The sequence below is a fragment of the Pleurodeles waltl genome, chromosome 3_1 (assembly GCF_031143425.1).
Source record: "Pleurodeles waltl isolate 20211129_DDA chromosome 3_1, aPleWal1.hap1.20221129, whole genome shotgun sequence".
Lineage (NCBI taxonomy): Eukaryota > Metazoa > Chordata > Amphibia > Caudata > Salamandridae > Pleurodeles > Pleurodeles waltl.
In genome coordinates, this window is record NC_090440.1 from 416,693,893 (window position 1) to 416,720,302 (window position 26,410).

The 26,410-nt window shown below is 42.0% G+C and overlaps 1 protein-coding gene across 1 annotated transcript in view; it reads left to right on the plus strand.

Moving 5' to 3' along the window:
* ARPIN (actin related protein 2/3 complex inhibitor) overlaps positions 1-26,410 on the plus strand; it is a 206,930-nt gene that overhangs the window by 126,050 nt on the left and 54,470 nt on the right. The window lies entirely within an intron of this gene.

A 26,410-nucleotide genomic window follows, 5' to 3' on the forward strand; every position in this document is an offset into this window, starting at 1 on the left:
TATAACAGCTGAGTAGGAATTAGTATTTTATAATAGAATATGATACACTGTTCCAAAGGAATAGGGAGAAGGAGTAAAAGAGTCCTGATCATCAGGAGCAAGAGTCCTCACACACCATACTCGGTGTCATGCTTCATCATCGGACAGCTCCTCGTCAGACCGGCGCTGCAATGTCTGACGGGCTCCCCCCGAAGGGGGGCTCTTTGCCGGAGATCTTCTGTTTTGCCGATGATGCCGCGGAGCCAAGTATGGGTCCGTGGGGAAAGAAAACACAAGAGTAAAGGATAAAATTGGCTCAGGACCCTCACTAATTATTTTATTCTTTGATGTTGGGAAATGGCCAAGATAAAAAAATGGCAAGGGAGTGAAAATCGAGATAATGCTCAAACACTCACACAAGACAATCGAATAGAGGAAGTCGGTAATTATCCGATATTCCTTAATATGCGGTCGACATCTTTCGCGTCTTCTTATGGTCCCAAAAGGATCCTATGACGCTTCTTCAGGACCTATTAAATAATTGGACTTCTTCAATTGAAACCAAGGTGAAAAAAATATATATAGACTCCTGCAATCTATTGTTCACAGTCAAGACGTCATCAGTCACTTACTGGGATGAAACAGGACTCGCTTTTTCCTATCAGTCACCCTGAATACAAAAAGAACAGAGGTTAAAATTGTATAATCTCTTCGTTGAACATGAAAGAGTAGTTCGATCAAGTCAATGTTAAAATAGTCACAAACTGTGCAACACAACGTGATGGAGTGGAAGATAGCAACCCATGGTGATAGTATATTGGTTGGGCTTACCATCTCCACTAGAGAAAGGGCTCCATGGGGTCACGTAGGCCTGTTGCCCGATTCACAACAAATCTGGTCAAGGTAAACAGAGATACATAACAAGGAGAACACAAAAGTGAGTAAAAAAGTAAACAACAAAGTGTCTGTTGCTAAATAGTAAACCAAACCATTCGTACGGTACCTGAAAACAAGTAAGACGTACTTTAAAATGCAAGTCAGATGAAAAAAAGGCTACATAATATGTTCTAATATGCGCAGAGAAACAGCATTCACATAATCACGGAGTAAACAATGGTCGAGGCAATTACCCCGAGTTCTAGATGCTTGTACTTGTAATCCGTATCGCAGTCACATTCAGACAAATGCTCAAAAATAGTGAGACGTGTCCTCGAGAGGCCCTGGTCATATAACAGGGATCAATATGTCAGAGCTATTGTAAAGCGTAACGCTAAGGGCTCGGTGTTTAAACGCATACTCGGTCCCTCCCTCTTGTTGCCAAAATCAGCCGAGCGGTTAAGCAGACAGATTCAGAGTAACTATCAGTTAACGGATCACTTTTAAAAGCGTGCCGATGGAAGAGACACGCGTCCCCCCTATGGGACCGATATCTCGTAGTGAAAAAGACGGCATTTTGTCCAGGGTTATTTATCAAGACGCGGAGGCACTTACTTGTATATGTGTCGGTGTCCTAACGCAGCACCTACCCTCACGCTCCGTTCCCGAATGAGGACGAAGCCGGGTGCTCAAGGGGCATAAATAGTACGTGTGCAGAGCGCGCGGAAGTCAATTATTCAATTTGTTGCCTAGCATCACCTCCCTCCACACAAGACAAGATCAGGACAGTAAAAATAGAAGAGGGGGCTTCCAAATACGTCACTAGGTCAGGAGATACATGGCGGCCATCTTAGGCTAGTATGAATGTAAAGAAAATAAGTGTTTAATCCACTCTAGGACAGCATAAAAAACTTCAAAAAAAAACCATCTGAGACGGTGACATGATCATAGCTAATTCAATCCCGTAATGAGCACTCGTTTCAATAATCCAAAGTGTTAAAAACTGATGTGGGGGATGTTACCACCGTAGCCCATATTGTCATAATCATAAGAGAAAAATTGTATACATTTTTCGGCCAAAAGCGGATGGTAGGTAAACCGACAGTTATCTACATTGAAAGGTTGAACCAGGGTATATCATCATTCAACCCTTGGCGATGGGTGTTAAGTCTGTACACCCAGCGCTGTTCAAGTTCAAAGAGTGGGCGAGTACCTTTTGAGGTACTAGTCTGTAATACAACCCACCACATATCATCTGGTGTGTGGTTGGACTCAATGAAATGGATGCTAAGTTTAGTTGTGACTCTACCGCAGCGAATGTTGCTGCGGTGTTCATTTATTCTTACTTTCACAGCTCGTGTAGTCATCCCTACATATCGCAGATTACATGGGCAGGTGATCAGATAAATATAATTGCGAGTATTGCAATTAGTATGTTTCATCAATCGCCACGTTAGTATGGGTTCTAATCTAGGGTGTCTGTCCGTTTAGTGAGTGAGCAAACATTGCAATTTCCACATGGAAAATGACCCTTGACTGGGGGAAGATCCCATAGAGACCTTTGGCTGGTCGAAGTCATAATGGGTCTCGGTCGAGTGTGTACTAACATATCTTTAATGTTAGAGGTCCTCTTAAAAGCAAAAACCGGTTTAGTAATGCTCTCGCCTCCACTGCAGAGAACAGACCATCTCTTGTTAATAATCTTTTTGACTGTATTAGAGAATGGTGTGAAGGTAGAGACACACGTCAATTTGGTTTCAGTGGATCTGGGAGTCAACTGTAATAGTGAATCTCTGTCACTATATTTGGCTCGTTTGTAGGCCGTGCTTCTGACTTTATCAGGGTAGTGGCGGTCATGTAGTTTTGTCTGGAGATCAGTAGCTTGGGTATTGAATAGCTTAAGATCACTACAATTCCGACGGAGACGCAAGAACTGCCCGTACGGTAAATTGTCTCTCAATGCCTTAGGGTGATAGCTGTCATATAATAATAAGCTATTCCGATCAGTCACTTTATGATAGGTTCTAGTCTTCAGTTTACCTTCCTCAATGCTGATCAATAAGTCTAAGAAAGGAATCTCAATAGTGGAGACAGAAGATGTAAAGTTCAGAAAGGGATCCAGACCATTTATCCAGGTCGTGAAGGAGTCAACTTCTGAGATAGAACCGTGCCAGATAACTAAAATGTCGTCTATATATCGACGCCATAGTTTAATGTTGTCAAAAAAAGGATTAGTCTCTGGCAGAATGAAGCGCTTCACAAAATCATACATGTACAGACATGCTAGACTAGGGGCAAAAGTGCTGCCCATCGAGGTGCCGCGGATTTGGTGGAAAAGTTTCTCCTCGAACTGGAAAAAATTCCTTGTCATGGCTAAGCTAGCACAGTGCATGATGAAATGAACAGGGGTAGTTGACTCTAATCTAGCTGACAAAAGGGCTGCCTCAACTACCTCCAGTGTAGCTGCCTGTGGGATGTTGGTATATAGAGCCTCAACATCTAGGGTGATGAGGGCATTAACGTTGACTGTTAGGTTTATAGATTCAATAAGATTGAGGACATCTTTTGTATCCCTGAGGTAAGTTACCGATTGTTGTACAAGAGGTCGTAGAAAATGGTCACAAAATATGGATAGTGGTTCGAGGACAGACCCAATCCCTGAAACTATCGGACGGCCCGGTGGAGGAGACCAGCCTTTGTGAATCTTTGGGAGACAATAGAAGTATGGGGTGCGGGGATCCTCAGTATCCAGAAATTCTGCTTCTTTCTGTGATATCCACTTATTACCGCAGGCCTCCTCTATCATACCCCGGATCTCAATTTGCAAACTGGCTGTAGGATCCTGGGCAATCTGTGCATAGTAAGTAGAATCGCCTAGAAGGCGAAGGCATTCCTGTCTATAATCCTCTCTGTTCATCACAACAATCGCGCCTCCCTTATCCGCTGGTTTAATGATAATGTTGGTATCCACTGATAGGTCTCGAAGGGCCTCGTTCTCGGCTCTAGGAATATTGATAAATCTATGCCGTGGTTGTATTTTCGTAATGTCAGAGGTGACCGCTTTTTCAAAGGCCAAAACCTCACAAGGCATAGAGGATGAGGGAGGCATAAAATTAGAGGTTTTTTTTAGGCCAGAGTCCGGGGGAGAGTCATCAATAGGTCTATCTTTGAAAAAGAATTGCAATCGAATCTTTCTGAAGAAACGAGAAAGTTCGCATTGGAGGCGAAAAGGGTCGTCCTTGGGAGTGGGAACGTAACCCAAGCCTCTAGTAAGTGCCTTTGTTTCATAAAAGGAGAGAGGCCTTGAGGACAGATTAACCACTAGATCTTGGTTGGTGGGGTTTTGCCCTGGCTCCTTGTGACCATCTGTGGTTCCTCCTGAGACCAATGGACTCTCCTGCCTCTTCCTCGCCTTCTGCCTCTTCCTCTGCCGCGGCCTAATAAAGGCATATATGGTGGCATTGGACGGGGTTGATAGAAAGGAAAAGGTTGCTGCCATGCCATAGGATGGCCCGGATGGTATTGTGGAAAGTTATAGTAAGGTTGTGGTCTCTCATCTTCGGTGCTCCATCCATCAGAGGATGAGCTCTGGCTATATTTGCGAGGTCTTCTGCCTGAAATAGAGGATTCATCTGATGATATAGATGGTGTATCCATCGTGTAATCCTCCTTAATATAAGGGTAGACTTTCTCTCTATTAAACTTGTTAATGTCTTTCTGTAACTTAGTAATCTTCTGTTGCGTTAGAAACTCTTTGGTTTCATTCAGATCCATATTTATCTCTGCAAGTCGGCTCTTAAATGCTGTTATGGAAACAGTGGTTTTAAGTGTATTCTCCATAAAGGTGATCTGTATAGCCATAGATTCCGCTAGTCGTCTAGATGTATTAATGATCAGGACCAGCCAATCCCGAGTGCATTTCCATGCAATCTGAGCCCAGTCCTTCCTAAAGACAAGGTCTTGTAGGAAGATCCTGGGCATGTTGGACACAAGTAGTCCATTAGGGGCTATGTTCGCTCTGAGGTATTCGGTCATGATAGTCCTGTGTAAAACTGTTTTGACCAGATCTCGTTTAAGTGAAGACAGTTTGTCCCATTCTTCCTTAGTGGGACCAGATGGTCCTGCACCGTCATTAGTCAGAATGGAGGGGGTCTGCAAGATGGCAGACACTACATCATCATCAAAGCTGAGACCTTGAAAATTATCCATATTAAGGGTCTCAGAGAAATTATCTAATCAATAACCCCACAGCAAACCTGCTGTACTAGATACTTCCAACAAAAGGAGGGGATAGGAGGATTAATGGTCCAGTGTATATCCTCCAAAGAACCTAATAATAGAATATGATACACTGTTCCAAAGGAATAGGGAGAAGGAGTAAAAGAGTCCTGATCATCAGGAGCAAGAGTCCTCACACACCATACTCGGTGTCATGCTTCATCATCGGACAGCTCCTCGTCAGACCGGCGCTGCAATGTCTGACGGGCTCCCCCCGAAGGGGGGCTCTTTGCCGGAGATCTTCTGTTTTGCCGATGATGCCACGGAGCCAAGTATGGGTCCGTGGGGAAAGAAAACACAAGAGTAAAGGATAAAATTGGCTCAGGACCCTCACTAATTATTTTATTCTTTGATGTTGGGAAATGGCCAAGATTAAAAAATGGCAAGGGAGTGAAAATCGAGATAATGCTCAAACACTCACACAAGACAATCGAATAGAGGAAGTCGGTAATTATCCGATATTCCTTAATATGCGGTCGACATGTTTCACGTCTTCTTATGGTCCCAAAAGGATCCTATGACGCTTCTTCAGGACCTATTAAATAATTGGACTTCTTCAATTGAAACCAAGGTGAAAAAAATATATATAGACTCCTGCAATCTATCGTTCACAGTCAAGACGTCATCAGTCACTTACTGGGATGAAACAGGACTGGCTTTTTCCTATCAGTCACCTTGAATACAAAAAGAACAGAGGTTAAAATTGTATAATCTCTTCGTTGAACATGAAAGAGTAGTTTGATCAAGTCAATGTTAAAATAGTGACAAACTGTGCAACACAACGTGATGGAGTGGAAGATAGCAACCCATGCTGATAGTATATTGGTTGGGCTTACCATCTCCACTAGAGAAAGGGCTCCATGGGGTCACGTAGGCCTGTTGCCGGATTCACAACAAATCTGGTCAAGGTAAACAGAGATACATAACAAGGAGAACACAAAAGTGAGTAAAAAAGTAAACAACAAAGTGTCTGTTGCTAAATAGTAAACCAAACCATTCGTACGGTACCTGAAAACAAGTAAGACGTACTTTAAAATGCAAGTCAGATGAAAAAAAGGCTACATAATATGTTCTAATATGCGCAGAGAAACAGCATTCACATAATCACGGAGTAAACAATGGTCGAGGCAATTACCCCGGGTTCTAGATGCATGTACGTGTAATCCGTATCGCAGTCACATTCAGACAAATGCTAAAAAATAGTGAGACGTGTCCTCGAGAGGCCCTGGTCATATAACAGGGATCAATATGTCAGAGCTATTGTAAAGCGTAACGCTAAGGGCTCGGTGTTTAAATGCATACTCGGTCCCTCCCTCTTGTTGCCAAAATCAGCCAAGCGGTTAAGCAGACAGATTCAGAGTAACTATCAGTTAACAGATCACTTTTAAAAGCGTGCCGACGGAAGAGACACGCGTCCCCCCTATGGGACTGATATCTCGTAGTGAAAAAGACGGCATTTTGTCCAGGGTTATTTATCAAGACGCGGAGGCACTTACTTGTATATGTGTCGGTGTCCTAACGCAGCACCTACCCTCAGGCTCCGTTCCCGAATGAGGACGAAGCCGGGTGCTCAAGGGGCATAAATAGTACGCGTGCAGAGCGCGCGGAAGTCAATTATTCAATTCGTTGCCTAGCATCACCTCCCTCCACACAAGACGAGATCAGGACAGTAAAAATAGAAGAGGGGGCTTCCAAATACGTCACTAGGTCAGGAGATACATGGCGGCCATCTTAGGCTAGTATGAATGTAAAGAAAATAAGTGTTTAATCCACTCTAGGACAGCATAAAAAACTTCAAAAAAACCCCATCTGAGACGGTGACATGATCATAGCTAATTCAATCCCGTAATGAGCACTCGTTTCAATAATCCAAAGTGTTAAAAACCAGATAGATTGACGACTAGGTCTTATTTCCCACTGCGACTCCTGGTTATTATCTGTGGTTCTTCTGGTGCCCAATGCATGTTCTTGCCTCTCCCTCTGTTTCTTCCTCTGCCCCGGCCTCTTCCTTAAAAAGGAATGAATGGTGTTTGTGGGTGGGGTTGGAAGAAAGGGTATGAAGGTTGGTTCCACATTGGGGAATTGTGGATAGAGAAATGTAGGTGCTATGTTCATTTGAGCAAAATGTCGATTCAGATTTTTCTTCTGTTCCTCGTCACTGCTCCAAACATCTGAGCTAGAGCTGTAGTGGTAAGAACGTGATTTACGAGGAAGGTCTCCGGATTTGTCTGAAGACCCTGATCCTCCTTTGTGTTGATAGTCCTCCTTTGTGTAGGGGTACACTTTCTCTCTGCTAAATTTCTTTATATCCTTCTGTAATTTCATAATTTTCTGACGGGTAAGGTGCTCCTTAGTTTCATTAAGTTCCGAATCAAACAAGTTCTCCCCTAACGGGTCTAATAACCCTTCAGCCTTTTTTTACCTGCTCCTTTTTACTCTTTTGTAATATTATTTCGTCTGTATCTGAAACTCCTGAATCTGAAGGACAACTTATCTCTACCTTCCCACTACTTGAGGATTCATCACAAGCCATCACTTTGTGACTCCCTTTTGTGGCCTTTATAGCCATCTTCTCATTCAGCTCCAAATAAGTTGCCCATGTCCTCTTTGTCTAAGGACTTTCTTTTCCTTTCATTTTTTTGCTCCATCTCTGTTCTCCATAACATGTTTACTCTTATATGTCGCCTTGCAAGCACTATTTGAGGTAGATGCCTTAACCTCAACTACCTCCATAGACCAAAAGTTTGTATCCTCAGTGCATAAGCTCCGCAGCTCTGCATCATTATTAGCACTCGCTGACACCGTTAGCGCCACTTGCGTGCCTCTGCATTATTTTGAAAACCTTAATGACTGGTATAATTAAACATTTTAACTTTACCAACAAAAATGTAATTTTAAAACCTTCTTTTAAGCTCTCAATTTTGATCGGTTACCACTACGGCTGTGAAATCAGCTATTCCTTGCAATTTGAATGAACGCTCAAATGCAAGCTCACTGCCATGGATTAGAAACATCAGTTCCATATAATACTTTGTCAAAACGAAATACCTACATTTATAATTAATTGTAGCAAGCTATTAGAATAAAGTTTTTTTTAAACATCTTGACGGCTACAAATTGCTATCTTAATTATCTATACATTTTAAATTACCTATTTCAATTCCAAATGTAGTTTCACCACACATATTACAACCAATAGACAATATATAAACTTTCTCATTTTACAATTTACATTTCAAGCATATCTCTTACATCAATCTTGTTGATCAAACATAGAACTTATCTGATGGGTGAGAAGCAACAAAGATGGAAGATGGCTACTTGTTGGGAACATTTATACTCATTTAGAATGTTACTAGTATTCCAATTCTAAAGTTAAATGTTTTAGTTGTTGCTGCTGTGTGTATGGCAGTAAAGAGGATAATGCATAATATTGGCCTCCATGCCTTGCCATAAAATTGTTATACCATTATTGGTGTGTCCACCTGTTTCAAGAGTCACAGTATCGGTGATTTTTTGGATAATATCCTGTGAGTCTTTGACTTTGTCTTGATCAAATGCACAAGCTTCTCTAAAGGTGGAAGTACAACACAATATATATGTGCATTTGCTTTTCTTGTCTCTGGAGTAGTAGTTATATGCCATTTGGCTTGGCCTCCAGTCTTGTCGGCTAAGGAATCTTGCAGTGGTGTGCCTTTTCCCTGTTGTGTCACTGGGGACAAAAGCCACAACATTACTGCAGCATCTACAGTGCTGCACGTCAAGAGCTGTTTTTTTTTTAACAACATCTGCCCTTTGAGTCAGATAACACAAACTTTTCTACATTGAGTTTTTGATGGTGCATTGGAGACAACACAAGTGCTGTTGTGGGACCTGCTGATGCCCTAGATTTCAAGATGTTTGTCTTCAAGGAACATGACACCTTTCTACAGCCTCTGGTGCTGCTGCTTTCTCCTCAGCAGCTGGCTATAGGGGCCTGCCGTTTCCTTCCTAGGCAGCCATGGTGATCTCCTGAAGGGGGATCTTTCTGGCAATAGTACTTCAAATAGCTCAGTACAGAACATTCTCCCTGCCTGCATTACCATATCACCTAGGCCTTCATCCACATGCAGGGTGTCAGGAGCCTCTAGCAACTTCTCCTCGGGTGCTCACAAAAAAGACCAGTTTACAGTTCAAGGGCACCATTTTCCTTCTCGGTTCCCAGCAATTCCACCCTACATTAGTTCTGAGCGCTGGTTCTGCGAGGCAGTCAGGAATTAGTGCCACTAGCACTGCAACCAAGAAGTACAATTTGTGATCTGTTCCCCACACTGCTGACTAGTAAATTAATCATTCTGTTCTGTCCTTCTGCTTCTCTTCTTCTCAAACCACCTTCCCTGTGCAGGTTATTCAAAATGGAGGTGGAGAGATGTAGAACATGGGACCTGTTTACCCATCGTTGCCACATCACTCATTTCTTCCCAACTGGCACATCCAGGGACCAGTCCACACAGCATTCTGGACAGAAATAAGATGGCAGCTGTCTTCTTGAATAAAACATATCTCTCATTTGAGCCAAGCCCTACCCACTCATGCCTAATTTATTCCCTCCAAGATGTCAAAGAAATCCCTTTGATGGCAGGAGTAAGATGTTTGTCTTCCCTCCCTTTATTTAATGTGGAATTATACTTCAAATACTTGATAGGGAGGTGCTTCTAATCAGGTTATGGAGATTTCACCACCACCTCTGCCAGTAGAAATATAATCTTCGTTGAATAGGACTGTTGTTTCCTGGGGGTGGAGGTTTCATCTGCCATTTGAACAGGATAGTAATTAACTTTCCTAGAATGGCAGCTTGAAGCACACATCCCATTAAGTCTAGCTCAGGGAACTATGCCCCATTTGATAAGTACACAGTCAAATTCATATTGAGAAATCCAGGAATTGATAGGGAAGGACACATCAATGACATTTGTAGCTTGTTCTAATCAAAGTTACATATTATGGATACGTTACCCAAAATGCAGACAGGTTTACACTTCATACAAAAAAGAACGGGGATATTCCTTTTTGGATTACAAGTGGAATTTAAAAACACCTTGGCAACCCCACAACCGAATTAACCTGCTCCTATCTGCAGCAATGCTAATTGTGTGCACTTGCTAGGTTAGTCTGACAACAGTATTTCTAGCTCAGTGTGCACATGTGTGCACAGGCAGGTGCGCATATGTTCCTGCGTAACCTGTGCTTAGCCTCTTACCCAAGCTGCACAGCAGTGGGTGTTATTTTAAAGGTGTGCACTAATAGTTACACCTTTAAACTATTTTCAACATAGAGCTAACAGTAAGTGATATTCCATTAGATAGATTTGGAGTAAATGCCCTAAAACAGTTTATGTGCAAAAACCTATAGATTTTCAGGGAAAGACCTGTATCATCACAGTACCTTAGCCAACTTTATAAACACGATCTGGTTAAGTCACAACACAAATGTAACATAATCCTTGTTTAGTCCATTGTATCTGTGGCAGGAGCAGCAGGCAATAGCCCAGAGAAATACATGATAAGTTAATGCTGTGACAAACAACATTAGTCAAGAAGACAGGTCAAAAATCCCCAAATCACTTTGAATAAACAAGAAAATTTTAATTAGCAAAAAAAACACAAAAACTGATAAAAGCAGGTGGGTTAAAAGATGTATTTTTAAATACCAATAAAAAAACAAAGCACCATTTGAAAACCACGGTTTGAGGTGGACTGGGACCTAGGTACAATATTAAGACTACGATAAAGGATTTTTTCGGTTCTCAAAATCCTCCAGCAGTGCGAAATGGGATGCTGAGACTTGTAGGAGTCTCTGTAAGTCACATTAAGTCTTTAGTTTTAGTGCAAAAAGCCCAGTGCAGGACAAAACGAGATTCTGCAGCTGCAGAGTTTGCTTCACTGTTGGATTACATTTGCTGACTTACCCCAGTTGCAGGTTTTACCCTCAGTCTTATTCACTTTCTTGGTACTTGAAAGTCTCCAGCGGGTCAAGCTTGATGCTGTAGCCAAGCTGGGCTCCATAGGCATGATAAATTCATGCAAGATCACAGGATAACTTGCCCACCGAGGCAGTGCCCTCCCTGGGGGAACCTCACCACCTTGTTCTAGTCCTCCAGAGTAAGAGCCTGACGTAAAAAAGAGACATTTTGCTAATTGTAAATAGCGTAAATGTGTTGGTTGCTATTGAGAAATTGCAAAATTTAATGTACTTTCGATTCACTATTTAAGAATACAGATTCACAAATAAGGAATTGAAATAATTCACAAATTGTGTATGTCGCTCTGTCCCACATCTAACAACAGCAATTCTAGAGGCTGTAGTATTGTTGCAGACCACAGGAGAGGATTATAGGGCATATTTTGATAATTAATTCACTGAGTTCCACCCCCATCCTGCATCATAACAAACCAGCAGGACCAGAATGGGGAGTCCAAAGCAATGCTGGCAAATATTGTCAAACCACCTCCCTACAGTGCTGTTCTGATTTACTTTCTACTAAGTGTTATGGTAACAGAACCCCTGGGTGTTTAATAGAGAACTCCAGGAGTCAGGGTTCTGTAACGGTCAGTTGACTTATGTATTCATGGAGGCTGCCAGTTTCGGTTGGTGGTTTTGAAATGAACCACTTTCAACTCTACTATATGCAGAGTCTGCTTGTAACACTGGCGACAACTTGCCTGGGAGGAGACAGGCGTTGCCACCATCTCTCCTTACTAGAACTGACACTGGAGAAGACTGTTGGAGGACTGTATCTACACCTTTGCCCCATCATTTTCGCAGAAGAATTATCAATGGTAATGTTGCTGCCCAGCAGTAGATGAAGTGGACAATTACTGAATTTGGTTTCACCGCTGTAAATAATATGTGTACATTGCGTGTGCAATTTTTTTTTTTATGTTTCCACGTGTTGTAGTGGCCGCGTGAAGCTGTGAAGTCTATACTACTGGTGTGTAGGTTGTGGGCAGCAGAGCTACAGACAATTTAAAAAAAGAAAAAAAAGGAACATTGCCATGCATTGTATTTGAGCCGCGCTTAATGGTGAAGTCTTACCGCTGAAGTTGTTGGGTGCATGCATCCAGCCATGCGTATTGGTGTAAGCTCTCCCATGCAGCCCTGTTCGCAGTAGGCAACATGTTTCAACCACCCGCCTTCTTGTCAGAAAAAGAGGAAACCAGTTTTGCCTTGGAAGAGATGGAAACATCTTTTTGATTCCTACTTGTTCAAGATAGGAGGAGAAACATTTTCGGCTGCTAGGAAACCAGAAGTCTTTTTACATAATTTAGGTGTGGAAGGCAGGAACATTTATGACAGTTTGGAAATGGTGCCTGTAGGAGAAGCGGATGGAGAGCCAAGAGACATATATGAAATGTCTGTAACTATGTTGGCTAAACATTTTGAATCCAGACTAAGGGGGTTATTCTAACTTTGGAGGAGTGTTAATCCGTCCCAAAAGTTACGGTAAAGTGACGGATATACCACCAGCCGTATTACGAGTTCCATAGGATATAATGGACTCGTAATACGGCTGGTGGTAAATCCGTCACTTTTCCGTCACTTTTGGGACGGATTAACACCTCCTCCAAAGTTAGAATAACCCCCTAAATGTTATCTTGGAAAGGCACAATTACTTTGCAAGAACCCGGTGAAAAACCGAGAGTGTAGGAAATGTTGTAGCAGCATTATGCATGCTAGAGCACACTTGTGAATTTGGAAACATTACAGATTCTTCAATCAGGGATCGGTTAGTAAGATGCACCAACAGCAAACGTGTGCAGGAAAAACTATTGGCAAAAAATCCAGACTTAAAGGAAACTCTTGCGATAGTTGAAGGAATGGAGAGCACTAGTAATTGGCTAAAAGAGATGGATGACATTGATCCTAAGGATTATTCACACACTGACGTTACAAAAAAATGCCAGATTCTAATCTAATGTCTAAAGTGAATGCTCATAACAAAACACCTACAACTGCTAAGGATAAAGGGGGCAGAGAGATCAAAACAAAGTGTTACTGCTGTGGTAACCTAGGACATGCAGCGAACAGTTGGAACTGTTACGCAAGATATTCTGTATGTAGAAAATGTGGAAAAAGGGTTCACTATGCCTGAGCCTGTAAGGGTGACAAGCTGATGAGTGTGGATGAGATATTGGATGGTGTGAACTAAATGGTGTTTAGTATAAAACCTGACATCAATCAGATTGAAGCAGGTGTTTGGGCCATAGATGAAGGACAGATTATTATGCTTGAATGTTGCATTAAACTAGATAATAGAGGCATCAATGTTTTAGCAGATTCAGAATCTCCATACGCCTTGATAGCTGACAAGAATTGGGAGGTGATGTTTGGGAAGGGTAATAATCCCTTGTTGGCACCTGACATTAACCCAGTAAGTTATGGTGGAACAAAGATTGATGTGTTTGTGTACAGAGTCATGAAAATTCAATTTCAAAGTAAGGAAACTGTTGGAAAGGTATATGCAGCTAAGCGGGGGAATAATTTGTTAGGTTGGCGCCATCAACGCAATATGGATATTAGACTGGATCCCAATTACCCTTGTCAGGTGATGGTGGTAAGCAATGAAGATACCAACCAGGATATTTTTAAGACGTTTCCCACAGTTCTTAGCGACACCTTAGGTTGTTTGAGAGACTTTGAACACAGGATTATACTTGAAAACAATGCCATTCCTTGTGAACCCAAAGTGAGGAGAGTACTTAAACTGATGCTGGACCCTTTAAAGAAGGAATTACATAAATTGTTGGAATTGGGTTTCATTGAGAAAATGTAATCCTCAGAGTGGTTGGCACCTGTGGTATTCGCACCCAAGGAGGGTGGGAAACAAATTTGCATGTGTGTTGACTTTAGAGACCTAAATAGACACATATTGGTGGATCGTCAACCCTTACCTAACGTTTCAGAGGAGCTGGCAGGTTTAGGTAGTTCGAAGTTTTTCAGTGTTCTAGATCTATCCTCGGCTTGCCATCAGATTGTATTTCATGCAGAGTCTAGACACCTGACATCATTTGTTGCACCACTAGCAGTGTACCCGTTTTTAAGAATTCTGTTTGGCTCAGCCTCAGCAGCTGCTTGTTTCCAACGCATTTTGAAAAGAGTGCTAGGTGAGACATCGGCTGTACTTTTCTTTCAAGATGACATTATTGTCCATATGAAGATGTCTGACCATGATGAACCCTTATGGAGAGTATTGAGCAAACTAGATTCATCAGGACTGACAGTAAAGAAAGAAAAGTGCAAGTTTAGAGTCACTGCTGTACCTACTTGGGACATACTATTTCAGGAGAGGGCATTAGACCTAAGTTGGAGTTGGTAGATTCCATAGTTAAGGCGCCTGAACCTAAACATAAGGATGGAGTCAGGTCCTTTTTAGCCTTGGCTGAATATTACGCCTAGTTCATTACGAACTTTTCAAGTGTGGTACAACCCTTGAGGTCACTTCTGAAGAAGGGGAGTGAACTTGTGTGGAAAAGTCAGTGTGAATCCGCTTTTGCTTCTGTCAAAAACAGCATCAGCAAAATGCCCACCTTGGGTCATTTTTACGTGTTTGCTAAGACCATACTGTCAAGTGACGCAAGTATCAATGGATTGGGAACAGTATTGCCCAAATGGTGGGAGGAGAAGAGAGAGTTATTACCTTTGCATCCTGTTCCCTCAAGGGTGCGGAACAGAACTATTCTGTCATGGAAAGGGAGGTATGTACTTGGGCAATCTAACACTACATTTTACAGGCCTCTTGTTCAGATTTTTTTCTCAAAGAAGTGCGAGGAGTTGGCCCCCAGAATAAAAAGGTGGGTGGAAGGATTACCAGAGTTTAATTTTCATGTGGAATACTTATCTGGTGCAAAGAATAGTGTGGCTGATTTCTTGTCATGTGCTTTAATTGAAGGAGAAGACGATGTAGACTTAGGATGTGTGATTAGCTGGCTGAGAGAAGAAGCCATTTCCGAGGAAGAGTGGAGATTGGCGAAAGGAAAAGACACTGACAGGAAGATGCTTTAAGAGTTTGTAGTGAGAGAGTGCCCTGAGTATAGTAGCATCCCTGATTCCCTAAGAGGAAATTGGACTGTGAAGGAAGAATTATATTTCTTAGACAATGAGTTATTCAGAAGATTGAAAGCCATACCACCCATGGGAGTAAGGGAAAAGGCGATTAACTTAGCCCATGAGGGCCACATGGGGCAGGAGTTTAACCAAATCCTACTCAGGGAGATGTATTGGTGGCCTGGGTTAGATCGTGAAACAGTAGTGAAGGACTGTGTTATGTGTGCTCAGTGTGACAAAAGCAAATCTGTGACCAAAACTCCCCTTTCACCTGTTGAGGTACCTGACAGACCGTGGAGAAAGTTAGGTTTGGATCTTTTGGGTCCATTTCAGTTACTACGTGCCAATGAACGCTATGTGGTGTTTTTGGTTGAATACACATCCAAATGGGTTGTGACAAAATGTGTGGGAACATTGGACCCTAGGGTAATGATAGAGTTCCTTAAGGAGGAATTCTCCCGTGAAGGTATACCCAATCACTTAGTGACGGATAATGGTGTACAGTTCACCTCTCAAAATTTTAAGATCATTAACTATTGTTCATTTGAAAACAGCCTTGTATTTTCCTCAAGCCAATGGTCTAGCTGAGCGTATGAATAGGATAGTAAAGTGTTGTGTTCAGAGGGCTGTTGAAACCAGAATCCCTCTGGCCGAAATATTCAGAGAAATGTGGTGGGCACACCATAACACCCCAAATACTACCACCATGCTATCTCCTTTTATGTGTTTGAAAGGTAGAGTAGGTTGTACAAAAATGAACCCAGCATGGATGGAGGAGATATTGCAGTCAAGACAATGGGGAGAAAGATTGAACAAGAGCCCTGAGGTGAGAAGAACATATCAGGAGAAGTTTAAGGTAAGGTATGATGATAAACATGGTGTTTCTGATGTTAAATGGGAAGTTGGTGATATGGTATTGATAAAGAACCCGGATTGGGGAAAAAGATCTGCATTCATGGGTCCTTTCTGGATAAGGAAGGTGAGAAGGAAGGTCATGATTTTAGAAAATAGTTAAGTATCTAGTATATCCCACATTGTGAAATGGTGGGGTCTGTCTGACAGTTCAGACAACATCATTGTCAAGACACCCCATCAAAAAGGATCAAAGGTTAATGTTCCTACTAAAGTAGGAAAAGAAGTGGATGAAGGATTATGTACCTTGAATTTACTATAGTAAGTTATGGCACATTTTACATGCATTTCCTTCCTCATGCTTTCATTTGTTCCCTTTTTATTGTATACTGGTTCCTGTATTAGTGTCCACATTATCTATATATATATATATATATATATATATATATATATATATATATATGTTCGATGGCATGTGTAGCTGTGCACATCCCGCCATCTGGTGTTGGGCTCGGAGTGTTACAAGTTGTTTTTCTTCGAGTCACGAGACCGAGGGACTCCTTCCATTTCGACTCCATTGCGCATGGGCGTTGACTCCATCTTAGATTGTTTTTTTTCCGCCATCGGGTTCGGACGTGCTCCTTTTCGCTCCGTGTTTCGGGTCGGAAAGTTAGTTAGAATCTCGGAAAAATAGTCGGTATTGTTTGCGTTCGGTATCGGGTTAGTTACAACAGATTGACACCGAATTTAGAAGAGTTCCGGTGGCCCTTAGGGGTTTTTTCGATCCCCCGTCGGGGCGTGGTCGGCCCGGCCCGGCCACGTGTGAATTCAAGGCTGATGGAACGGACCCCATTCCGATTCTGTCCAAAATGCCATAACAAGTATCCGTATACGGATCAGCATCTGGTCTGTAACTTGTGCTTGTCCCCAGAGCACAAGGAACATACTTGTGAAGCCTGTCGAGCGTTTCGGTCCAGAAAGACGTTAAGAGACCGAAGAGCCAGAAGACTGCAGATGGCGTCGACGCCGACAGAACAAGAGCGTTTCGAGGAAGAAGAGGAAGCTTTGTCTATCCCCGAATCGGACTCGGAAGAGCTCGAGGCCGAAGAAACGCCGAAAACCGTGAGTAAGACGTCGAAACATAAGACTCACGAGAAGTCAACAAGAGCCCAGGGGACGCCACCGCCAACAGGCCATGGCTTAACCCAAAAAAGCGGTGACCGAGCCAAGGCACCAAAAAAGGTCACGCTGGTGTCGAAGTCATCCGACTCCGGTCGAGATACCGCCACACAGCAATCTCGGACCCGAGACATCGGCTCTGAGAAATTTCGGCACAAGACACCACCACGCCGAAAATTACAAAGGTTTCTTCGGAGCCTAAAAAGACCTCCGAAAAAGTTTAGGTTCCGAAACATCCAGTCTCGGAGCCGAAAACAGGTTCCTATACAGAGGAACAAGGATTAGCCTCACAAATGAAAAAACATAGATTTGGAGAGGAACTTCAAGCTGTAGAGCCAGACTATACTCAAAGGAGGCTCCACATTCATCAAGACACAGGGAAGATAACCACTCTTCCTCCAATTAAAACAAAAAGAAAACTTGCCTTTCACGAAAAGGACAAGGAGCCACAGGCAAAGGTGGCAAAGAAAACAGCTCCACCACCTTCTCCACCACCATCAGTGCACACATCACCAGTAGCAACTCCTCCACTGATGCACTCCCCGACTCATACTGCCATGAGTCAAGATGATCCCGAAGCATGGGACCTTTACGATGCTCCAGTATCGGACAACAGCCCAGACTCGTACCCTACCAGGCCGTCCCCTCCTGAGGACAGTACATCTTACACACAGGTGATCGCAAGGGCAGCTGCTTTCCATAACGTCACCTTGCATTCAGAACCAATTGAGGATGACTTCTTGTTTAACACGCTAACCTCCACTCATAGCCAGTACCAAAGACTACCTATGCTCCCAGGAATGCTAAAACATTCAAAACAAATCTTTCAGGATCCTGTTAAAGGCCGAGCCATAACTCCAAGGGTGGAGAAAAAGTACAAGCCACCGCCAACAGATCCTGTTTATATTACAACGCAGTTAACTCCAGACTCAGTAGTTGTCTGGGCAGCTCGTAAGAGAGCAAACTCTCATACCTCAGGAGACGCACCACCTCCAGACAAAGAGAGTCGCAAATTTGATGCTGCGGGCAAAAGGGTTGCAGCACAAGCAGCAAACCAATGGCGCATTGCCAATTCACAAGCGCTTTTGGCAAGATATGACAGAGCTCACTGGGATGAGATGCAACATTTGATAGAACACTTACCCAAGGAGTTCCAAAAAAGAGCACAACAAGTGGTGGAAGAAGGACAAAGTATCTCTAATAATCAGATACGGTCTTCAATGGATGCAGCAGATACGGCTGCAAGGACAGTAAATACTGCAATAACAATAAGAAGGCACGCATGGCTCCGCACGTCGGGTTTCAAGCCGGAAATTCAACAAGCCGTGCTAAATATGCCATTTAATGAACAGCAGTTGTTTGGGCCGGAAGTCGACACTGCTATTGAGAAACTCAAAAAAGACACTGATACGGCAAAAGCCATGGGCGCACTCTACTCCCCGCAGAGCAGAGGCACCTTTCGCAAAACACCTTTTAGGGGAGGGTTTCGAGGACAACCTACAGAAACCACAACATCACAAACAAGGCCCACTTACCAAAGCCAATATCAGCGGGGAAGTTTTCGGGGGCAATATAGAGGGGGACAATTCCAAAAAAGTAGAGGAAAATTCCAAAGCCCCAAAAGTCCTCAAAATAAGCAGTGACTCACAAGTCACACATCCCCATCACATAACACCTGTGGGGGGAAGATTAAGCCAATTTTACAAACATTGGGAGGAGATAAGAACAGATACTTGGGTACTAGCAATTATCCAGCATGGTTATTGCATAGAATTTCGCGAATTCCCTCCAACAGTCCCACCGAAAACACACAGTATGTCGAAACAACATATAAATCTTCTAGGATTAGAAGTTCAAGCATTGCTCCAAAAAGAAGCAATAGAATTAGTACCAAAACAAGAACTAAACGAAGGAGTTTACTCACTGTACTTTCTGATACCCAAAAAAGACAAACCTCTAAGACCTATACTAGATCTCAGAATATTAAATACATACATCAAATCAGACCATTTTCACATGGTTACATTACAAGAAGTAATCCCACTGCTCAAACATGACTACATGACAACACTGGATCTAAAGGATGCGTATTTCCATATACCAATACATCCTTCACACAGGAAGTACCTAAGGTTTGTATTCCAAGGGATACATTACCAATTCAAAGTGTTGCCATTCGGAATAACAACTGCGCCAAGAGTTTTTACAAAATGTCTAGCAGTAGTAGCTGCACATATCAGAAGGCAGCAAATACATGTGTTCCCGTACCTAGACGATTGGTTAATCAAAACCAACACGCAAAAACAGTGTTCACAACACACAAATTACGTCATAGAAACCCTACACAAACTAGGTTTCTCAATCAATTACTCAAAGTCACACCTTCTGCCGTGTCAAACACAGCAATAACTAGGAGAAACAATCAACACAGTAAAAGGAATTGCCACTCCAAGTCCACAAAGAGTCCAAACATTCCAAAATGTCATACAAGCCATGTATCCAAACCAAAAGATACAGGTCAAATTAGTAATGAAACTCCTAGGCATGATGTCCTCATGCATAGCCATTGTCCCAAACGCAAGGTTGCACATGCGGCCCTTACAACAGTGCCTAGCATCACAGTGGTCACAGACACAGGGTCAACTTCTAGATCTGGTGTTGATAGACCGCCAAACATACATCTCGCTTCAATGGTGGAACAGTATAAATTTAAACCAAGGGCGGCCTTTTCAAGACCCAGTGCCACAATACGTAATAACGACAGATGCATCCATGACAGGGTGGGGAGCACACCTCAATCAGCACAGCATCCAAGGACAATGGGACATTCAGCAAAAACAGTTTCATATAAACCACTTAGAACTGTTAGCGGTATTTCTAGCTCTGAAAGCATTTCAACCCATAATAACCCACAAATACACTCTTGTCAAAACAGACAACATGACAACAATGTATTACCTAAACAAACAGGGAGGAACACACTCGACACAGTTGTGTCTCCTAACACAAAAAATATGGCATTGGGCGATTCACAACCACATTCGCCTAATAGCACAATTTATTCCAGGGATTCAGAATCAGTTAGCAGACAATCTCTCTCGGGATCACCAACAGATCCACGAATGGGAAATTCACCCCCAAATACTGAACACTTACTTCAGAATGTGGGGAACGCCACAAATAGATCTATTTGCAACAAAAGAAAACTCAAAATGCCAAAACTTCGCATCCAGGTACCCACAACATCAGTCTCAGGGCAATGCACTATGGATGAACTGGTCAGGGATATTTTCGTACGCTTTTCCCCCTCTCCCACTTCTTCCATATCTAGCAAACAAGTTGAGTCAAAACAAACTCAAACTCATACTAATAGCACCAACATGGGCAAGGCAACCTTGGTACACAACACTACTAGACCTTTCAGTAGTACCTCATATCAAACTGCCAAACAGACCAGATCTGTTAACACAACACAAACAACAGATCAGACATCCAAATCCAGCATCGCTGAATCTAGCAATTTGGCTCCTGAAATCCTAGAATTCGGGCACTTAAACCTCACACAGGAATGTATGGAGGTCATAAAACAGGCTAGAAAACCTACCACTAGACACTGTTATGCGAATAAGTGGAAAAGATTTGTTTATTACTGCCATAATAATCAAATTCAACCTTTACACGCATCTGCAAAAGAGATAGTAGGATACTTACTACATTTGCAGAAATCTAAACTAGCTTTCTCTTCCATTAAAATACATTTTACGGCAATTTCAGCTTACCTGCAAATTACGCACTCAACTTCATTATTTAGGATACCGGTCATAAAAGCGTTTATGGAAGGCCTAAAGAGAATTATACCACCAAGAACACCACCGGTTCCTTCATGGAACCTCAACATTGTCTTAACACGACTCATGGGTCCACCTTTTGAGCCCATGCACTCTTGTGAAATGCAATACTTAACGTGGAAAGTTGCATTTTTAATTGCCATCACATCTCTAAGAAGAGTGGTGAAATTCAAGCATTTACTATTCAAGAACCATTTATTCAAATACACAAAAATAAAGTTGTTCTACGGACCAATCCTAAATTTTTACCAAAAGTAATCTCACCGTTCCACTTGAATCAAACGGTAGAATTACCAGTGTTCTTCCCACAGCCAGATTCTGTAGCTGAAAGAGCACTACATACATTAGACATCAAAAGAGCACTAATGTACTACATTGACAGAACAAAACTAATTTGAAAGACAAAACAACTATTTATCGCCTTTCAAAAATCTCATACAGGAAATCCAATTTCGAAACTAGGCATTGCTAGATGGATAGTTAAGTGCATTCAAACATGCTATCTTAAAGCTAAAAGAAAACTGCCTATTACACCAAAGGCACACTCAACCAGAAAGAAAGGTGCTACCATGGCCTTTCTAGGAAATATTCCAATGAACGAAATATGTAAGGCAGCAACATGGTCTACGCCTCATACATTTACCAAGCACTACTGTGTAGATGTGTTAACTGCACAACAAGCAACAGTAGGTCAAGCTGTACTAAGAACATTATTTCAAACTACTTCAACTCCTACAGGCTGAACCACCGCTTTTGGGGAGATAACTGCTTATTAGTCTATGCACAGCATGTGTATCTGCAGCTACACATGCCATCGAACGGAAAATGTCACTTACCCAGTGTACATCTGTTCGTGGCATTAGTCGCTGCAGATTCACATGCGCCCACCCTCCTCCCCGGGAGCCTGTAGCCGTTCAGAAGTAGATCTTAAACATTTGTACATTTGTAAATATATTACTTTAAACTTCATTATGTACAGACGCATTCACTCCATTGCATGGGCACTATTACTAGCATACACAACTCCTACCTCACCCTCTGCGGGGAAAACAATTTAAGATGGAGTCGACGCCCATGCGCAATGGAGTCGAAATGGGAGGAGTCCCTCGGTCTCGTGACTCGAAAAGACTTCTTCGAAGAAAAACAACTTGTAACACTCCGAGCCCAACACCAGATGGCGGGATGTGCACAGCATGTGAATCTGCAGCGACTAATGCCACGAACAGATGTACACTGGGTAAGTGACATTTTCCATATATGCATATATATATATTTTGTTTTTATTGATACGAGTGTGAGAAAGGGGATGTGTTATAATTTACTTTCTACTAAGTGTTATGCTAACAGAACATGGGTGTGTAATAGAGAACTCTAGGAGCCCAGGGTTCTGTAATGGTCAGTTGACTGATGTATTCATGGAGGCTGCCTGTTGATGTTGCTGGTTCTGAAATAAACTACTTTCAACTCTACTGTATGTAGAGTCTGCTTGTAACAAGTGTGTAGCGAGTGAGCACAGAACGTGAGCCTGACAACTGCAAGAAGGACTTCTGAGGGGTAGTGGAGAGAGTTATTCCCCCCAAGAAAAGTTGAGAAAAATGGCATACATGGTGCATTCTACAAACATTTTTCATTATATATTCAGTTGTATTAGCTTTTAAATCATAGTAAATGATGACCTTACAGTGCACCATGGTACAACAGTCTTTGTTAGGGTCTGTCAAAGGTTCCCTCACTGTCATCCTCCAACAGTGCCTCTCATCTCTGCATAGCACCTCTCACACATGTTTTATAACCCCTCTCATACCATTGTGTGGTGTCGGAGCACTTGATCGATCTCTCTCTCTCTTTCTCTCTTTCTCTCTCTCTCTCTCTCTCTCTCTCTCTCTCTCTCACACACACACATACTGAATCATATGTGTTTAAATCAGTGTATAGAAAATATTACAATAGTACGTAAGACAAAGGGAACTACAAGGTGTAAGATTCACATGTGATCCATACTGGTAGACAGTTTTTAAGAGCGCTTGGTCTGGAAAAGCACAAACTCAGGATTCAAAACGTACCACAGTGTTTGGCTTTACTAATTGGAATGCATTTCTACCCAAACGAACCCTTTTCAGCAACTTTAAGATAATGAAAGACTAGGAAAAATCATAACTTTCTAACCTGTACGATGCAGTTTGCTTGCAGCTCCTTTGATGGCAGTTCATAGCTCACTGTGCTATTTTAGGATTGTAACTTATGAACTGCAAGCAGTAAAAGTATCTCTGTGACAAAAGCAGTAACCCAATGAGCTATGCACTTAAAATACAGTTCTTTGATCTGCATGTCACGTGCTGCTTTAGATGAGTCAAAACTGCTACTAGACAACACTCCAATCTCTTTCCAGCAGGAATATTAATCAGCACAAATATATTTTATCCAGAAAACAGCTGGATATACAAGAAACTCTTCATTGGCTGCTTTTGAACCCATAACAAATTTCAAAACACGGTTTCCCTTGGAGGCTGGAAGCGTGGATGGCCGATATTGAAGCACTGCTGCAACACTGGCCCCCAGTAACAAACCCTACCCCCACCACCACCACCACCACCATCTCCCAGCCTCCTGGGGAAATGCCCAATGGCTGGTATGCCCAGTCAGGCCCTGCTTACCATAATTGTCAGGATGTAGGAGGAGTGAAAGTAGTTTAATGATCAGTAGTTAGAAATTTTGACACAGGAGTGTGTTATTGAATAAAATACAATTTTGGTAAGCCTTCACTTACTGACTTAGGCTGCCAAAAGACGAATTTAGGCACATATACAGCAGAGGATAAATAAAGTTAATGTGGCACACATGAGTGCACAAAGTGAAGAGTAGCAGGAAGAAGGCAAAAGGCTGCATGCAACGGAGTGGGGCCAGGTACTGAACCACCACCAGCACCCCTGGAACAACTCTCCAGCCAGAGACGGTAGCAGGTGTTGGCACCATTTACACATCTAAAACTGTTCCAAGTGCAGTAGGTAAGTTATATTTAGTATCTGTTGCATGTATGCAAAATATGATTTCGTTTATACATACATTTCAACCACTCAATCATATTACTGTGTTAAGCAGCTAAATTGGTTTCCAGATTCCATACAGCCTAGTGTTGTTTCTTGCAATGCATTATGGTCCATGAAGGTCTATATTTAAGGTAATGTATACATTTAGACTAGGCTATGTTACAAATGTTTGTATTACCCATATAACAAAACTTTAGAATTGTGTATAAGTTTGCTCTAAACAACACTCCTGAATAATACTGAGAATATATGTCTTTAACTTTCAGATTTTTGAGACGCCATTGCTAAGGCATGTGAAACATTATATATGTGTACTTAGAGTCTTCTTACTTATTGCAATGGCATGTCAGATCCTCTCACACCTTACAAATCATACTATTGTTGATGTATTGCAGCACATAGACCAACCAGTGGCACTGAAAGAAGGTAGCTTTGCACCCGTGACAAGCCACTCTGGTGATGACAGTCATGATCAGTCATGATCCGTCTACAAGAACATTATTAGAAAAACTACTACTATCTCAGCCACTGTGAGGTTAGGCACAGTAGTGTTTTCCACACCTCATATACCTGCAACAGGGAGAGGACTGGAAAGCCTTTCTGATAGCAGCAGATATTTACAAGTTGTCGTGGCACACCTTCTCCAGTGGAATTTCCGAGAATGGAAAGAAAGATGCTTTTGTTGCAAAAGGCCCAATGTGAAATTAGCCACACATGTGGTGGATTAAAACCATGTAGTTAGGCTTTGAAGCAGTGGCTCAAAAGTTTTAATGAAATGACACATAAGTAATGTGTCTAATTCATTACATGAGGGGTTTGCCCAGATCAGACAAGAATAGTGTCATACCAGACTACGGCAGAAAGCTTTCTGTCGATCTGTACACTCTTTCCAATTTAACACCTATTTTGTGCTGACCTACAAACAACTTGCATGTTGAACTGGTAAGACAAAGTGGGGCTTAACAAGAGATCATACTCAAATTACAAATGCCCTAGAGGAATTACAAACTTCAATTGCCTTCGTGTGCAGAGCAAAATCCAAGACCAAAGTGAGGAGGCATCTCCTGTTGCAGTGGCCAAGAAAGAGCAAGAATGGTGTCATGGACTTAAGTAAACGCAGCAGACAACCGGGAAAGGAAAAAAGAAATAAAGTTATTTTGAAGTTAAAATATAAATATTTTCATTTTGTTGTATATTTCATCACAATTAATATGATTACATATAACAGTTCAGTTTGTTTAATAGTTTGTACTTTTCTTTTCGTCTTGTTCTTCATTTTTAAATAAACAACATTTTTTTTTAGTAATATCAAAAGCATTTCTGTCTTTATTTTGATTGGGCTTGTAAAATACCTTAGAAATAATTATTTCTAATGTCAATTTGGTGTGCCATGACCTCTGCAGCTATAGTTGCCTTGTTGCCCAGGTTCTGTTAGGTGGGGGTATAGATCTTTATTGTTTGATGGATTTTCATTCTCCGGTTCAAGTGGAAGTCTTTTTCTTATTGCTGTGTTGTGTAGCATAGCTGAGGTCGCTATAATTTTACAGCTTGTTTCTGGAGTGTACCGTAGTACTCCTCCACTTTTATGAAGGCAATAAAACCCAGTTTACGTATTGCAGGCATGTGCTCTATTAGTAATCGGGTTTGCTTGTGTATGTTGGTGTATCTGTACTCCCTTGGAGTACATGCATTTAGCAAAGGGATCATACTTCATAGGCGAATTGAAAAATGCATTGTTGCCTACTCAAAACAAAGTCATTACAATAATGATACATTAGGTTTGTATGACATTTAATTAGAAAATGATGAATAAACTTGCACATCCAATAACATGTCTAAACTGAGCAGTGGTTTAAACATCAACCTTTTGTAGCATTGTGATTTGGAGGACTGCTTGGAAAAGAAATATGCACATGGAGCTTTGATAGCATTGCATCTGAACAACTGCAGACAATCCTTTAGGGGGCTCTTTGGAATATCCTCCAAGCAACTACCACTATCTCTTTGCTAGCTACCTCAGGCTAGGAGGTGTAGTGAACAAAGCACCTGTTTGTCTGTAGGCATGTCCTGGCTGTGCTTTCGTTCTAAAATGGGATTACATTAATCTGTTAAATCACTTAAGAACCCACATGTTTAACCTGGATGCAAGGACAGGAGCTCCTTCGGTATGCAGCCATTTTCTCAGCCATCTGGCAAGTGGGGATGTCTTTGGGGAAAAGATGGGTGGAACCCAGATAGCACAAAGCTAAGAGCTCATTCGGTCCTTCT